An 18,221-nucleotide genomic window follows, 5' to 3' on the forward strand; every position below is an offset into this window, starting at 1 on the left:
AGCTGATTAAGAAAGAATTGGAGATCAGAGAAGGACAGAGTGAATTGAGAGATTTTTTCTGTGTCAAGCAGGGATTCAGAGGAGAAGGTTTCATGAAGTTTTTTCTTACTAGAATGAATAGCAGCCTCATTAAACAGAAGAGATGAGAAGCTATTGAAAAGAAAACTCCATTTCATCTGTTAGATTTTCGTAAAATAATATCCAATCTTTATACAAACTTCTAAAAATGTTAGAAAGACTTAACCTTTAGATAATTAAGCTTCCTAACATTCCCCTGCTGATGATAAGCTGTATTATTCCCTTTTTGTGGTTGGGGCAAGTAGGGTGATGATTGGTAAGATAATAGATTTGATCGAGTGTATCTTCTGTTTACTCTGTGAAGGTCTGTGCGTTCCCATGAGACATGAAGAATATTCTACTAAATCTGTTGCGGAGCTAGGAGTTAAGCGGTTTCCTGAGCATCCGTCATGTCTTATGATGATAAAAGTGACTACGATAATGGCAGGATGTCACCTTGCTTGATAGCTGAACATCTCAGTAAGCTTGATGGTAACAAACTAAGGTGAGGCAGAAGCTGATTTAGACTCAGTGTTTTAAGAAAACAAAATTCTCCAAGGGTAGAGGAAGCCTTATAGTATCTCTCTCTGCTAAAACCCTTTCTAAATAAATGCAGGGTATTAAATTGATGCTATATAAGATTGTATTGCACTGTTGTACAGTCAGCCAGCTAAATTAGGAGAGCGAGACAATACTTAGTCATAAAATGGTGGTTTGCCCACAATGTTATCAGTAAGAAAACTCATACTGTTGCAAAGATGCAAATGATGGCTTAATTATATGCTCCTACTAGCATAAGATGCTTTTAGATCTTTCCCTCACACTCATGTACTGTGCTAATTAACAGTAATCCAACTGGAGGATCCCAGAGCAATGCTTCTGCATATTTTTTTCAGCTTATGCTGGAGCTCTTATGTTCTTTTCTTAAATAATTAATAATCATTACTGCCTGCTGTGCTGTGGGTCTGTGCTAGTGATCTCAGATCCCAGCATATTTGCACCATTCCTGTTCCTGTCAGCAGCTTGGTTTTGCTCTTTGCACAGGCTTTCATGTTAAGACCTTCATTAGCTGGCAGTGGGGTATGGATTTCAGTGCCGTTGGGCTTTGATGTCATGAAGTAGCAAGCTGTTAGAGGAAGTGCCACCTATTTCATTACTGTGACTATTTTCATGCAATTAAGTTAAATACCAAGTAGAAAACAGATGCATTTTACTAGATAACACTTAGTACACAAAGCATTTTTATCTTTAGGAATTTTACCCTTACCTTGCTGGCTCTGCCAATGCATATTATAGGTAAGCAGCGTTACTGTTAAGGCTAGTGGGAAACCAAAATGCCCATCAGTGATGGAGCAGGGGTGAGGAACCTTTGATGGCTTCTGTCTTCTTTTTTTAATTATTTTTTATAATTAATTTCTCTGAGTTCAGTGTGGTTTTACTCTGCTTAGGTCTGTCTAGTGGAAGGATTACTTTATTTTTGAGTGCTTGAATGACCAAAACGATATTCATTGTAGTTGGAGGTTCTCAGAAGATGGCATTTTCTGTATTTGCTGAATTAGCATGAATTCAGCTGTACTGAATTAGGCAGTGTCTTTAACTTTCTTAGCATAGTATTATTGAAAAGTGGGCACGTAACCTGTTTTAACATTAGTGTGATTTATCTAATATGGCACTGCGGGAGAAGTTGTGCTCCTCAGCCTCGCCCCGCTGAGCAGGACAGCTGGAGGGGAACGTGAGCTCAGGGAGATGCTCCGCACCGCGGCATTTCTGAGTCCGACTCCAAGGATGTTTCTTCAGGTAAGCACACGGCTGGTACCAGGAGCCACACTGCGGGCCCCTCTGCTGCCGGCGTCTCGTATGTCACCTGTCGTGATGGAGAAGCTCTGTCGCGGAGGGAGACCCGCAGCCCGTGGCGGTGGCGGGTGGTCGCCCATGAGTGCCGGCGGTTCGTTCCTTCGCCGGAGCCGCTCCGGGCGCGCTGGCTGCCCCGGGGAGCCGGGCTGAGGGGTCCCGCCGGAGGGTCCCGGCGCCGCCAGCCCCGCGGTTTCCCTCGCCGCGCTCCCGCGTGGGCGCGGCCCGGCCCTGCCCGGCCCTGCCCGCCGGCCCCGCCCCTTCCCCGCCGCGCCCCGCCCCGCGCGGCCCCGCCCCGCCCCTTCCTGCCGGCCGCCTCGCGGGTGGTGCCTGCGGCGCCGCCGCTGCCCTGGGCGCCGGGACGCGGCGGGTCCCTCCCCCGAAGCCGCCCAGGCACCTCCCTCCCTCCCTCCTCCCTCGGGCCGCCGCGGTGAGTCACGGCGGAGGAGGCGGCTGCTCCGCACGGCTCCGCTCGACCCGCCCGGCTGCCGCCGCCCGTGCCGCAGGACCGCCGGGGCCGGCCCGGCCCCGCACGCAGGTGAGCGCGGCTGCCCTTTGTGCGCAGCGCCCGGCCGTGAACAAAGGCGTTCGCCTGGGCCGGGGCGCCGCTCCGCCGGCCCCGGGCCTCCGCGCCTTCCCTCTGCCGCCCCGCCGGGGCCGGCTCCCGAGCCCTCTCCCCGGCCCGGCGCGGAGCCCGACCCGGAGCCGCGGCCCCCGACCTCCCCGGGGCCCGGCGGCGGCGGCCGAGCGGTCGTGGGCGCTGGCAGGCCGTGGCCTCGCGGCACAGGTACGGGAGGTGCCTGTTTAATGTTCTGGCATCATCTCTTACGTCATGTGGCACCCTGTTCCGCGGCGGCGGTGTCCCACCCCAGCAATGGCCGCGTTTTTGCGGCAGGTGAAGTCATTCCCACGTAAAGCTGCTTAAGGTGCGCTGGAGCCGGCGGGAGGGCAGGTGTCACGTCCGCAGGCGATGCAGGACAATAGCTGGACGCCCCGGCTCAGGGCAGCTCCCGTTTGTCGTACCAAAAGTGTTCGGTGCTGCACGGTGTCCGGTCCTTGGCGTGAAACGCCGGTAACTTGCGTGGGAAAATTGCTTCTCGGCCAGTATTTAATAGAGGGCTTCGCTTGGAGGTAATTTCTACCTTGGCTAAAAATTGTGTTCCTAGAGTATCTGGAGCAGCTCTCTGTAACTTTTGATTTAGCGTACAGATGGGCAGTCTGTGTTGGTGCACAGTAGTTCCGTATCTTTTGGAAAGATACACGAGAGAGGGACAGCATCATTTTCCGACTGGGAATACATTAGTACTCCAGAAAGCAGATGAGAGATGATACTAGTTTCTGCTTAACATCCTGTGCTGCATCAGGGTACGTTTGACTTTCAGACTTGCCTTTGCTTTCTCCTCAAGAAGAGAATATTTTGCTCTGTGGTATATCATCTTTTATTTGACCGTTCCTCATCTTGGCACATTGAACAGAATAAGCTTTGATGCTCTGTGAGATGAGAGCAAGACATTCTGCAGATGCAGTGGCTTAAAAAAAAACAAACCACCAAACTCCAGAAAACAGACATTGGAGGCAAGTTAGGTGTGCTTGTGCAGTTTTCTGATTGGAGTTGGCTCCAGTATGGTGATAGCCATGTCTATTGAGTATTTTAAGAACATAATTTTTAAATGTTTTTACAAAATCAAAATTTTATATTTATTTTTTATTGGCCACTGAACTTGCAAGCTGTCAACTTCTTTTGCCTTTGGTATTTTTGGGGCTCATGTATGATGTGAAATAGCATGCTGAAGGAGAAAAGCTATGTAAACGGTGGAAAGTGAGGCTTCTGTCTGTTGTCTTAACAAGAATTGGTTAATACTCATCCATTTCACTAGATATATAGCGTAATAATGTTAAGTATTAGGGCTGCACAGAAAGCAAGTTCTGAATCCCAGTTTGATGGGAAATCTGTAGTTGTATCAAGTTCTGCTCTTTCCCATCCTCTGCCATTTCCCTCCTTCCCCCATCCAGGGATTTACAGGACTTTGCAAGAGGACAGAGGGGTTTCCAAAACAATTTGTGTTATTTTCTAAACAAAACCAAAAGTGAACTGAAACAAAACTTAAGTTTTGTAATTGCAAACATTGACTGTGATATACATCTATTGCTAAAAATTAAAATATCATCCTGCAGTTGCATACAGGCAAATAAAGCTACATCTGAATGTGTTTGATACAGTGAAACTAATGTTAAAGGTTGATGCTTTGCCCAGGAAACAACTTGTGTGGAATCGATCTGTTTATATTAGTTTGAGTTTTTCCTCTCCAGAATGTTTGTCATCTGTAACCAACATAAACATTTATGATTTTTAGTAAGTATTTCAATTTCTAAGTTTGTTATTGACTGCAAAGCATCCCTCCTGAGCACCTGACCTAGTTTTAAGTGTCAAAAATGCACCCGAGTGCTGTGCATATGGAGAGGCAATAGGCTTTTGGAGGCTGCTGTTGAATATGCTTGCAGAAACTTCCAGTAGAGTTTTTTCCACAAAAGAAAGACTGTGTGTCTTCAGAAATATTTCTATACATGTGGATGCAAAACTGTATTTCTTTTTATTGCAAGCTGTCATCAGATTGGATTTCCTGCTGAAATGCAACAAGGACAGTAGCAGCAGTTACAGCTGTACCACACCATTGTGTATGTAATGCAGAAGGGATTGAACCTGATGTTAATGTTTTTAGTTGGAAAAATTGTAATCCTATTAAATATGCCAAATATTTATATTCTGGGGGTTGGCGTAAGTGTTAGAGCTAGAAGGTGGTTATAATTCAATTTTCAGGTAGTGAGAGTAAATTACTTTTTCTGCTATGTTTCCAAATATGTTAATAGTCAGGATGGTAAAGCTGGTCAATCATGTTCTTTATTTGAGCTATCAATGTGGTACTTTTGGAACGGTATAGTGGGATGTTCAGCCAAAAGTAAACCTTGATTTGTAATAAGAAAGATGCCAAGAATCATAATGTTTAATAGTTCTAATAGAGCCCTCTTTAAAAAAGCAATTAGTCCTGTATGTTTTTCCAATAGACTAACTGAAATCCATTATATCTTGTAAGATTATGAGTATACGTATATAAGTGGGGTTTGATTTTTTGGTCTTCTGTGTTAAATGATATAAGCAGAAACCATACATAATTCATATTTATAATGCCTTTAAAAATTTCTTTTTATTATTTTAAAAGAGTTATTTTAAACTCTCTACATTATAGGTATTAGAGGGGTTTTTTTGTTGTTTAGTTTGAGAGTTCTGATTTGCTGGAAAAGTAATAGTATCCATTAATTAATGTCAATAAAGCTGTTGGGTGTATACAAGTATGTGAATAGTCCCAGAAGATGTTCATGTTTTGATGCTGATGAACACCAAAGTTGTAAAATATTGGAATGAAACATTTTGTCACCTACTACACATTGTAAGTAACATTGGTAGTCTAATGGTCTTCTAAGTACATGGGAAAATGATACATAAATAGGTTTTAAATGTACAAACTTAATTTCATTTAGGAAAAAAAACAAAACACTGTTTACTGTTGTTGATGCTGTTGTATCTCTGAGAATGGATGAGACTGACAGTTCTTTTTCCCTTTAAGGAGCTGTGGCCTCTCTGTGAACTTCGATTGGAGTAAGAAAGTGGGTAGACCAGAATGAGCAAAACTACGGAGTGTTAATAGGTGAGAAGAAACCAAAGATCAGAAAAATAACGTTAGCTGGTAATTCAATAAGGAGAACACTCTTCTGACTCTGGGATTTTCAGGCTCAGTGTTGGGGAAGCATTATGTAACAAATGCTCAAAAAAAATGAGGAAAGTTAATTTCTTGTTTCTACTCCCTACTGGTAATTTGACAGAATGTTACAATTCTTCTGTATGAATTCAGGGAGTGTAATCATACTTTATGCTTTTCAATAAGTATTTTTAAAGTTTTACAGAATATCAAATCTGCCAAGCCTATTTTTCTCTCTAAAAAAGTAAGATAGATATATGTCATAATTATTAATGCTATTTTAAAAACAAACCAACCCCACAGCCTAAAAATCTCATCTGGAGATAAACTACCATGAAAAAACCCTAAACATTTCAACTTATTGCATTATTGGAATTCCTGTGACTGACTAAATTAGCTACTGATTGGAGAACAGAAATGGAGCCAATAGATCTGTACAACCATTGCACTTGCCTCAGGATGTTCTGTTTTATTTCCTGCAAATACGTAGACCAAGAATTTATTTGATTTTTCAGAAAGTCCATTTTCTCTTTGTTATGAGGCTGACGAACAAATACGGAAGCAACTTAAGTAATGACCATGACCAACCTCTGAAACTCTCTGACTCAGTTTATCCTTCTATAAAATTAGTTGACTACTTCACAAGAATGTTAAGATGCTTAATTAAAGTGTAATTGTCTTGCCTCTGAACTCATCCAGGTTCTGATTCAATGCACATTGAAGTCAGCGAGGAGCTTTTAATTAATTTCATTGAGCTTTAAATAAGTGTACGTGTATGCACACCCATGTACACTTAAAGGAAAGGTGACCTAAATTTTTGCAGCAGAGTTTCTGTAGAGCAGCAGTGTAAATACTGAAACGGTTTCAAGTAAACTACTGATGGAAGGCTTTTTGTAGAAATGAGAAGGGAATAGTGCAACTGCAGTGATCTCTGGTGCCTGCTGCCGTGCTAATGTAATTTTAATAGTTTCCTAACTTTGAGTGTGCTGGATCTTAAATGGAAAGCTGAAAATATCATTGTGTCCTGGCAGCTTGCTCAGTTGGTCAGGAGAGGCAATATCAGACTACAAGATAAACACAGTAACTGAATGTTTATGCAAAAATGATCAGCAATAACACACTTAATATAATTAACTTTAAGAGTTGATGCCAAATGGAGAAAAATAGGAGCATTCACATCTGCTTAGCTGCTTTTTTTTCAGGAATGTCTGTAGATGCCAAATAATACTCATTGGTTTATGTGGAATTCATGAAAGATTTTGCTTCACTTCAGAGGTCAGAAACATCAGGTTTATAAACAGAACTTTTATCACTGAAAACGTGGTCAGCAGCTACAGAGGAGTCTGCAAAATAAACCTTTCACAGTTCACATAAAACTGGTTGCAACAGTTTTCTTAATGTTTCACTCTCATTATTCTTGGTTCACTAGCTCTTACAAAATATGTTTTATACCTGAAATAAAATTCTGTGTGTGTAGTAGCGTGTGTGTGGAAATCCAGTTTTGGCACTTTGGTTTTAGTATATTACTTTCATTGTTCTTTTCTTGGTAGCTGCAGTTTTTGACATAACTGCTATAAGCTCCTTTCTTCTGTTGAGAAATTAAATATAGTAAAGGTGTACTGTAATTGTACTAACAGTTTGGGAAGTGCAGAAATCTGTCTGCAACTTCAGTAGTTCTCTTTCCCCATTCTGCCTTAAATTGGTGGTTGTTGCATACAGTCCTGCTCATGGAAACTTTCTGAAGGGGTCTGGAATCTTGCAGTAGTTTTACCCTGTAGAAGGATCAGCCTTGTCCTGAGCGTTGTTGTTAATGGTCTCTGGGCTAACACCCTTTGTGTTATTGGTATATACTGGAGTTTGATTAATCAAAATACATATTGTTGCATGTGCATGATGCCCCCGTTCTAGGGGAGCGGTTGCCATTTATCCTGTAAATACACTGACTTTTACATATATAGGAGATCTTGAAGCAATCAATTTTAAGTATTTGATTTCATTAGTGTGGATCTCTGAATAAATCAAACTTGCCACACAGTTCCACATGCAGCTAAGCTTGGTTGCCTCTAACATATGTGCATTCTCAGTTTTACCTGTGATTCTTCCAGTTTTCATTGTACTCTGAAATAAATCAGTCCCAGCCCTGATTGGGACTTGATATAACCCTTAAAAACCCCTGTAGGCAGTAGTTTGTTTTTCTCCAGCCCATGTGTGTGTTTGTACAGTAGTGCTAAAGGGAGATTCCTGCTGTCAAACTAACGACCTCATACAGGTTTATTTCACAGTTCAGGGCTAATATAATTAAGGTAACATTTGAAATTGTGGCTAGGGAGGAAGGAAATTGCATCCCTTTTCCTGAGAAATAGGAAGGTTCTTGAAGGCAAGATTTCCTTCCTTGTAATCCCACTTTACCAAAAAACTATAGAAAGCAAAATGTCTGTGGTACAATTGGTGTGTAATTAGAAATTTGTTTTAAACTCGTGAACGCTAGAAGTCCTCTCTTAAAATTGACAAGGATTTTTTTCCTTCCTCCTCTCTCCATCAGATATCTTTGCAGTATGGTCTTGTTTGGTGACCTAAAGAAGGTAACTCTTTTGCCCATATTATCCAATAATATTAACGATGCTAACGGATCACTGAGGAGGCAAAGGTTTTGTGTTGTGGTTAGTGCAAAAAACATGATCAAGGAATATATTCATATTAGACAAATAGCCATTAATTCTTAGCTCAGCTTTCAGCGAGAGGTATTAATAAAATACGTCTTTAAATGGTTTAAGAAACTTAACCATACGTTGATTCAAAACTGAAATAACTTGTTTGCTTTTTTGATTATGCAGAGCATCCATGGGGAAAGCAGCACAGATTTTTTTGGTTTTTTTTAATTTTTTCTTCTTTAAAGAGGCAAGAGAAATAGGTGTCATAAGGGATATATTTATCACTGTTTTAAAGCAAATTTTATTCATGTATAAGGCCAGAACAATATTTCATGTTGTTGTTCAATGGTTAGGCAATTTTGGTAGTCAAGAACTATTAATCTAAGAGTCTCTGGTCCTAACACTGTACTTTGATACAGTATTGCAAAATATTAAAATGCTAAGTAGTCACCAACCTAATAACAGCTCACATTTTAATTCCTTTTAAAAAAAATCTAGTTAGCCATAATGTCTCTACTGTAAAGATCTGTAGGCATTTTCAGTGTAAAATGTATATGATCTGGCGTTAACGATGTTCAGATGTCAGTATAAATTACAGGGCAGCATAGGTCATGCTTTAAATTGAAAGCTATCTCTAATATGCCAGGCATCTGTAGGAAGATACTGTGTTGATCAGTACGAAAGAAACGCCCGTAAATATAATGGTGCTTCAGTGAGTGGAATGGTGGAGAGAAATCCTTTCAGTAGGCATTACTCATGACGTCTGCCATTGCTGGTTAAATATAACAATGCAGTGTGCTTAGGCTGCTGAGAAGTTGGTCACTGGACCACAAGCAGTTTGACTCCAAATATGGTAGGTCTGGTTTTTGGAGGCTTTTACTGCATGCTTGTAAATTGAAATTAAACATTATTGTTATTTTAACTGCTTACAGATACTTACTGGAATTTTGCCTGTTCTGATTTTAGGTTGTTCTGTAATGGTTCATGATTTGTTAGTGGCGTCACTTGCCTTTTTGTTAAAGTTGACTGAAACATCAAATTTTTGCACTTGACATAGTTTAGTTTCAAAAATCTGAATACAAATACAGTGTTAATGAAACTATTTGGTTGGAAACATACCAAATACTGAAGTGCCTCTCCATTGGCACTGCTGGTAATTCTGCACATGTGCTCGTTCATGCATGTTTCTGTTTCCTGTTCCATTGCAAGCCACTTCAGAACTACTGGAGAAGGCAGAAAAAACATCCTCCACCTTGGGCACATAGACATACTTGCATCGATTTTGACATGTACTTTGCTGTGTAGGCGTGGTAGGTTCATTGTGAAGGCTGAACCAATTTCTTTTACAGTCAGCTAATTCTTTATCGGTGTTTATGCTTCGTGAGCGTAGGGGGTTTATGTCCCATGTGTTAAGTTTTTTTTTTTTAGCTTGTTGAGTTTAGTTTCTGTAATATAAATGGCAGTCTTCAGTAAAACCCAGTTTTAATGCTAATGATCTGTAAGTCTTCAGAGGATTGTGAGTCCAGTGTTACCACTTCTTGCAGAGCTGCTTTGAAAACGTGACTTTGGTCATAAAGCTGATTGACATTACAAGGAAACGAAGTGACCACAATTAATGGTCTCGATCTTCCTTGTGCGTGTTTGTGTATTGGCCTTGGTTCAGTGTCTGCAGTGATCATAGAACAGGCGTGCTGCAGGAGGCTCTGTCATCGGTGTCAATAATGAATAGTCAAAAAATATGATACTTCATAGGTGGAGGTGTTATGGGTACATATTCGTACGATGTGTGTAGCATGCCTGCCATATAAAATGGGATAGATATATTGAAAATAATTTGTTGATTCTTGTAAGCGGTTGATAAAATTTTTACCTAATATTGGTGCTCTGTTTTTTCACTGGTTTACGATTCAAGTTAAAATCAAACTATGAAAATAAAGCTAATTTCTTAAGAAGAAGAAAAGGCATCTCAAGTTTGTTATGTCTGTGTGCTGGAAACTTCGCTTTCTGTTTCTGAAAAGATACAATATTTACAAAGAGATCCATAGAAATCACTGCCGTACAGTTTTGTTTTGATGATGGATGCATAACAGCAGTAATTCTTTTGTGTGGGCTACCTGGTAGTTAAAATCATTTGCTATCTATCATTAGTGCCTAATTTCCTGTCTAGAATATTTGTAGCTGTGTTATAAATAGGGGAAGAGGTGCATGAGCCTCTGTGGGAGATGCTAATGGCTTGGACAAGAGCAGCACTCATCAACCCATCTGTTGAAGACCATTTTGAGTAAAGTATTGTAACCTTCTTTTAGAATTGTTTCTTTGACTGGGATAGACCTTCTGTATAAGCTGCTGTAGCTAAGTGGTGTCACTTTTTAAAGAATCTTTGACAAATTCATCTTTGAAGTGTGAATACCTTTGTGAAATGAAAGTCTCTTTTTAAGGTTTTGTTGCTGTTACTACGTTTAATTTCAGAGGCTTCAAGTTGACTGACGTGAACTACCTAAAAACCTGTGCTGCTTAATTTAACTGTAAGAGATGTGACAGATGTCTTCTCTTTGAGAGGTTGCTGCTGTGGTACGGCAAAAAAAATAATCTGGTTTCTGTGTGCCTGAAGGTCGGGAGGCAACCACTAATTTCATAAAAATGGTGATTATAATGGTAGGATTTTTGTCTTACAGTTAGCTTGAGCATTGATGTAAGAACTGGTTTAGTATGTTGGGAAGCTTTTTTGAATGCACTTCGTTACTATTTTTGAAGTCCTTTTTGACACTCTGAAGGGTGGTCCAGCACTGGGAGAAAAAAACCTGCTTGTTTTTATAAATTTTCATGTCTAAATGGCAGTGTTTTGGGCTGTTCCCTTTCCCTCTTCAAGAAGGATGACTGTACTGTTTTGTTAAAAATTTAAATTGATGTGACCCTACCACTGGAGTTCCAGCTGTAGATGGACCAAAATCTGACGCTGGGGTTCAGATTCTAAAGTCAGCTAAAAGATAATACTGAACATAGAAACGAAGACAAAAAACCCCACATGTATTAAATATTTTGACTCTTACTGTTGACCTATGAATAGTTAGCTGTAATGAATTCTTCATTGTCATATTCCCCTGGAGATGGGAATTAATCCAGCCTCCAGCTGCCTGTGACTGAAGGTCATGAGTCAGGCTGAATTAGAGGAAAATTTGTAGAAGGATTTTGCAGACTCTGGTTCCTGACTTCAGGCTTCAGGCTCCAGCTTGGAAGGTTTTTAGGGCTCTAGCTGTTCTCTGTAAAATTTCATTTGAAAATTAAAAAGGCTTAAAGGTGCAGCATCCCCTTGCACTTACAAGCTTCCCAGTGTGACCATGTTTTAACCACTGAAGTACTCAATAGTGTAACTGTGGAGGCTAATAGCTTAACCTCGGATAATGATATCATAGAGTTAAAGGGACCTTTTCATGCTGGCTGTTAACTCAGTTTGTGTAGCGCAAAGGAAACCTGCAGCGGTTGGTTTTATTCTCCGTAACTCCGTATCTGAGCTTTTATAATCCTATCCCATTAATTGAGGTTTTTAGCTGCCTTCAACAGAACCACCCAGATCCAAGAAAAAAACTGAAATTGTAGCTGAACTAACTCCTGTTGGATTTCTTTTGGCTATAACTGGAAGTGATATAAGATGTTAAAGAGGTAGTCAGCTGTGGCTTACATTTTAAAGAGCTTGCCAGATGGCTGCTGTAAGTACCCTGAATTATTAAAACTAAATATGTAAAATATTACTCACATTTAATGACAGCTTACTGCCTTTTTCTTTTTTTTCCCCTTAATTTAGGCTAAATTCCTTAGTTTCACTTTGTTTTTTCACATACCAGTAAAATGTGGATGTTAGGAATTTCAGCATTACAGAGGAGTGTAGTGTTGGGGGGAATATGTAGCCTGAAGGAACAAAAGCTCCTGTTGCTTTCTCATTGCATTAGATAAGCATGTCTTTAAAATTAAATGGGATGCTAAAGTAGTTTGCCTTATGCAAAATTTACAAGCATACCATTTTTAGCGTGTTTTTTTTTTCTTTTTCTATTGGGATGTGAAATTTTTTGGTTTTTTTTTTAAAAAAGATTATGGGGGGGGAGTCAGAGTAATTTACAAGTTCTTTATTATGAACCCATCTGTGGCTTGTCCAGCAGAAAAGCCCTTCCAGGTTTTGAATTCATAAGAGTATAGGTGGAAGTGAGGGAAATACAATTACAAATCTGTAATTTTCAGTTGCTGCGTGTTGGAATCCTCCTCTGCTGAAAGCGTTGAGTCAAAACAGTTCTTGCCAGAGAGCTTGAGTTTCTTTAGGAGCTGTTTCCATCTGTTCGTAAAACAGACTAGTTAAACTGAGTGTGAGTACACAGTAGCTGATGTTCTGAATCTAGTTAGGAAAAAAAAAAAGGGGGCTAACTGCAAAGGGAGTATTTTTTCATTGCGTACTGTACTGTTGTGTCCAGGGTCTGTAATTGAAGAGAAAGCTGATATGGTCTTTGAGTTCAGTTTTTTTTGGAAGGATTATATTTTATATTCATTATAAACTTTTCAGGACAAGTAACAACATGGAGAGGTAGGGAAGCATCTCTTAAATGCTAGTGGAAAAGTTAAAAATACTTAATCTCCTTCTACTTCAATAACATACTTGTAAAGTAACCCAGCTGTTTTTCAGTGTAGACATACCTACATCTTCTGGTTCCAAAACCACGTCCAGTTTACTCTTATCTCTTACTGTCTTGCTAGAAAATATAATTTCAATCTATAGTGTTTTGCATGGAGGTGGTCCTTACACTTTCTTTCGCAGGGGGACAGGATTGTACATAGTCTCTCCACAGCCAAAGAGATTGGTTTGGTAAGCAGACAAACGGGGATCAGAACAGGGATGTCGGGCGTGCTTGACTCTGCCCAGTCCACATGTTGGGCCTTGCAAAGCAGAAGGCATTCCTGGGATCCTCACCCAGCCCTTCTGCAGGCAGCGTGGGGTATGAAGCGCTGAAGAACAGGACAGCTTTGCCAGTTGTTTACTGACCAACCTCCTTTCCTGCTTGGGAAAGGGAGGGAATGTCTTTAAACCCAAATTTATTGCTTTGGCAAAGCTGGACTGGCAGTTTTGGCTGTAATATATAGATCTTTCTCATTTATTATTCTGTCTTGTGAATTATATTAAAAATAAATGAGAACTAAATTTCATTCCCTACACCTGCCAAACAAGGGAAAATTAGGTGACCCAGTTATGTCCTTTTGCAGTGTGTTGGATGCAGCAGGACAAGCTTGTAAGATTTAGTCTTTTAACACGGTTTAGTGAAGAATGTAGTCATTTCAGACTAAAACTACAGCTTTTGAAATGCACGGGTTAGGCTTTTTTATGAGAAAGGAATTGAATAATGGCACTGGAGAGTAGAACCATGCTTGGCTGCAAAATAGATAAGGTATCAGCAGCCCAAACTTTCCTGTTGGCTTTGCACATCTGCCTCGCCCTTACCTGGAGAGACCAGTTCCAGACGTGATAGAACAGTGCGTTCTGTATGGCTTCGTCAGCCTTTGGCATCTCTTCCTTTAGTGCTAATAATTCAGGATAAAATTACCAGAAATTCAGCTGGGACCCCCAGTAATTCTTCGCTTAGGCCAGTAAGTATCAGTGAACGTGTAACTGGGCTTCTGAATAGCTTTGGCTATTCACTCTTGAATGAACATCTTCCCAGTTCAGTTCTGTTAATGCTGTGGGGATTCCTTCAGCCCAGTACACAATGGTTCTTGTTTTTCTATCCCCCTGTCTGGCTTTTTGTGCTGAAAATACAGATCAAAATGTTGTCTTTCAGGGAATGTTTCTCATATGCAATATAATATATCTGGCAAGAATAGGTAGATAAATTAATTCTGTTTCAACTATAAACACCAGGATTCATTAGTGTTGTTGATAAAAGTTTGTTTATGATGTACAGGATGTGCAAAATTTGTTTTTATCTTTGCTGATCAGCTGACGTTCAGCTGCCAGCATCCTGCAATTGGCATGTTGCATCCTGATGCTGGTTCAGTTTCCTTACGCTGTTGTAATTCAGTGACGTGTACTTTAAAAACAGGTTTATTTTCAATTAGGGTGCCTTACATTTTAGTTTCAAAACTCATTTGGGGAAGCAGCATGATCTCTAAGTGATAGAACCTAAAGTGAAGACTTTGACCTTTTTCCATCTCCTATATGGCCATCTCTGAACTTGTAAATGTGACTTCACTGCTTTTAAGATTTTTCTGTATGTTAAAAAGTACTCTTTGTAGCAATCTCTGACCCAAGTGTAAACCATTCTAAGGAAGTTGAATTATTTAGGGCAGAAGGATAAGGATGGATTGAAACTGTAGTCTTTGTGATTAGAATAGTTCTAATTTCATTTCCATGGTAAAGGACTGTGCATGGTTTTATCTGTTCTTAAATCCTGGCTGGGAATGTAAGCCCATTGGGGAAAGAAGAATTTTGATTTTTAAGTTTGAGAAATGGTTTTATGTTCTTGTATCCTAGTGACACCTAAGTTGGAAAGTGTTCAGGCTTGTTTTTTTCTTATATTCGTGGGAGTACGTGGTGTGAGTTTGGCTTTGACAGAACCTCGTGACCAGGAGAAAATCTGAATCTTGCTTTCGTGGTAGAAGTGCTGATTGGTGTGATGAGCCCAAGCAGCTGTTTGGAATACCTGCGTAAATGTAGAGAGGCTTGTGTGAGGGTAAAGTGATACAGACAGACCTGAGTCCTGTGGCATTAATAAATGAAATGAAGCAGTCACCGCTTGCTTAGACAGAGGGACAAAAAATTGGAACTGAGCATAGGCAAAATAAACGATGTTCTGACCTTGCAGGAATCGAAGGTGGATACAGGTGAGCAGAGAGGCAGAATTCAGAGCTGGTAATTGCGACTGAGGCATAGAATTATCTGACCTGGAAAATGCTTCAGGAGTGGATCATTGTTTAGCACACAGGTCTGTTGGGACTCTTAAGATTGTGAGCAGAACTCATGCTAGTCGTGATTCAGCTGTTCCTCAGCTGTCCTGCTAAACTCTTTCTCATATTTTGCACTTCTTCCCTCCCACCCCTAAAATACACAGTTGCAAAATATTTTTAGATCTTATTTCTTAGGGTTCTTTAGAGATGAATGTGGAAACGTTGATGTATAGTTGAAAATATTGGAAGAGCTGCCATTTAGAATAGATAGGAACAAATTGGTAGGAGAACCTTTGTGTGGCTTTGGACTGGTTTCCTGGCCTTTCAGTCTCATTTTGTTCTCATACTTCTAAGAAAAAGTAATGAAACCTGATTTATTTGACTTACTCCAGTCAAATTTTTGGAGCCTTTAGCAGTAAAGGTGCTTGTTACTCGGAGGATGTGCCCTATGGTTTAGCAGAGAAGTTCTCACGCTCTGGTGTGCAAGCTTGATGTTCCACCCATGTATTTGTTATGACAGTGGTGAGGTGAGTTTAGCTGGAGGCAGCCCCGGGGATCGGATGAAGACAGCATGGTTGGAGTGCTGCTGCTGCTGGCTTGTAGAGGGACTGGGCTTTTGCTTGAAAGGGAAAAGTGTCTAAAAGACAAGCCTTCTGGCTGTTGTGAAAATGGCCTGTCTGTGGAGGCTGCTTCGGTTCTTAGCTGAATTCCTCTGAATTTATAGAGTTAGGGGTAAACATTTGATCTTTCTGTTTTCGTTTGTATTTGGTGTTAACTATAACAAATGGATGGATTGCTATTATTTGCAATTCAGGGTGTGCATGGGGAATTTTAATGGTAACTATAAATACGCTGTTGCTGTCAGTATGACAGGAGTGCATCTCAGAAGTGGTTGCTTCCCGTGCTCTAATCCTTTCCTTTAGGAAGGAGTTCACACAGTTGTGAGGTGAGTATTTGTACAGTGATGGTGGTGGTGGGGTGTCTTTGAAGTCCATAGAAATGAGAACAGCAATTAGTTACTGCAAATGGTCCCGTTGTCAGTGCTGTAGGATAATCTTGGGACTACACTGCACATTTAGAGGGCAGGAACAGTGGGAACTAATTAGTGAGACAGGGCTTAAATAATCCTTTCAGAGCAGGCGATTTCTCTCGTCTGGATAGGTGAAACAATTCTTTTAAGCCATTGATAAAGCTCAGCTGCTTCCAACACTTGTTAGTGAGAGACACTGTTGAGAACCTATGGGTGAAGCTAGCGGGTATTTTGGATTCAGCATTTCTCTGACGAACCTGGGGTAGAGAACAGATGAGTAGCTCTAGCTACTCCTGTCTTGTTTCCCTGCTAGTAATGACATCTGCATGGGGTGGTGAACAGCCATGAAAGAAATTGAATTAGTCTAGATTTGCCTTCCCTTGGTGACCACAAATAAAAAAAGAGAGAGGGTATGTTTGGTAAATTTAAGACTTTATTAACAAATGGTGCAGGTATGCATATCTTCCCTAATGAGAAACTCTTAACTGAGTACAGCAACTTATGCTATTAATTACACGATTCTAGCTGTGATGCTGTCCTGAGGAGCAGCCACTTGCTATTTCATTGCGTATTACAGGGGGCTTGAACTGTCACTTCATTTATGAGATTGCTTGACTCAGAGGGAATGTGGTGTATAGGAAGAGTTATAAATCCTTACCATGCCCTGATAGCCAGTTGTAAAATATGTTCAGAAATATGTCTCGAGTCTTAAAAAAAAAAAGTCTGTAACTCTTAGCTGTTGGTGACTGAACAGTGAGGTTGGACTGAAAAATTCTGCGCGAAAGCTTTTCCAGCCCAGCTTTCAAGTGCCAGTCTTCGTAATTGCTATATACAGATAACATATGCATAGTTGAAAACAATAATTTTGGTCAAAATCAGCATGCTTTACATTTCTCCCTAGTTTTCCTCAAATCTTTGGTAAGCTATGCCTGGTTTTGGGTTTTGTTTTTTTTTCTTAACTGGAAGAAATTACGTGTCGTGACATATATTGGTTTTTCCAGGGAGTTGGGTTTTATGCTGAAAGCTTCTTAAAGAATGCAAAGCTTGAATGCATTCCATTCTCAAGTGATTGGGAATGTCATTGGTATGGTCAGGGTGTAAATCTTGTAGATGAAGAATGACTTGAGCTTTAAAAAACTTATTCTTTAAAAATAAAAAGGATCTACAAATTCCAGACAAACCTACAGCTTTAGGAATTTTGGCTAGACCATGTTCTAAAGCAGACTGTGATTCAAAGCATATTGAATGAAGGGTCTTTCGGGTTTTCAGCTTTGTATATTTCTGTAATGCTTTGCTCGTTTGTTTTCACAGGGCAGTTTCTTCATACGTTTTTTCCAGCTACAGTCATTAATTGGGACTGAACACGTGGGTTATCTGATCTTCTGTGGTTTTTAGAAGCAGGTACGTTGGCAGGGAAATCTCTGATGTTTTTGGTTGGGAACGGGGGGGTGATGACTTCATCTATGTGCCAGAAAGAATTGTAGGGCTAGGGAAATTCTGCTTAAGTAATGTTGCATTATGTGTAGCATATTAATGTAGCTTTCTTGAGAAAGCAAAGTTGATAAGTACTTTCATAAGATTTTTCAGTCCTTCACTTGTAAAGATGGATTGTGCTGTCTTCTGGGCATAGACTAGCTTTGTAAGTGGCTGTGGAAATTTACTGAGTAGTATATGCTGGGTAGTATTGTCATCCTAAACCACAACTTATAAAAGCTTTATGTAACAGGAACAGAGATGTTAAAGTTTTTCATTCTGGGGTCTCAGTACTGTCTTAAGACTTTTGTCTTTCTACTTTGAGGTCATCAATTAGGAAAAGCTGTGGTGACTGAGGCTGTTGCCCAAACTAATTGTGCAGTGTATGAAGAGCAAAGCACTGTTGCTCTGTAATCTTAATTTAACCTCTTTATACATATATTTTGATAGCTTTTGAGCCATATTGAGTGCTTTAGTACTTTT

At 40.3% G+C, this 18,221-nt stretch overlaps 1 protein-coding gene across 2 annotated transcripts in view; it reads left to right on the forward strand.

Annotated features, from left to right (window-relative positions):
• The first annotated feature begins 2,248 nt into the window (after positions 1-2,248).
• Positions 2,249-18,221, forward strand: part of CTNNBIP1 (catenin beta interacting protein 1) — a 30,245-nt gene continuing 14,272 nt past the window's right edge. The window contains exons 1-3 of one of the 2 annotated variants that reach the window (XM_068415321.1): positions 2,249-2,446; positions 5,532-5,612; positions 17,577-17,666. The gene's annotated coding sequence lies outside the window, so the exon portion shown is untranslated. Of the gene's footprint in view, positions 2,447-3,020; positions 3,040-5,531; positions 5,613-17,576; positions 17,667-18,221 lie in introns of those variants that run through there. The other variant, XM_068415322.1, reaches the window with a different exon arrangement.

The sequence above is a fragment of the Nyctibius grandis genome, chromosome 17, assembly GCF_013368605.1.
Source record: "Nyctibius grandis isolate bNycGra1 chromosome 17, bNycGra1.pri, whole genome shotgun sequence".
Lineage (NCBI taxonomy): Eukaryota > Metazoa > Chordata > Aves > Nyctibiiformes > Nyctibiidae > Nyctibius > Nyctibius grandis.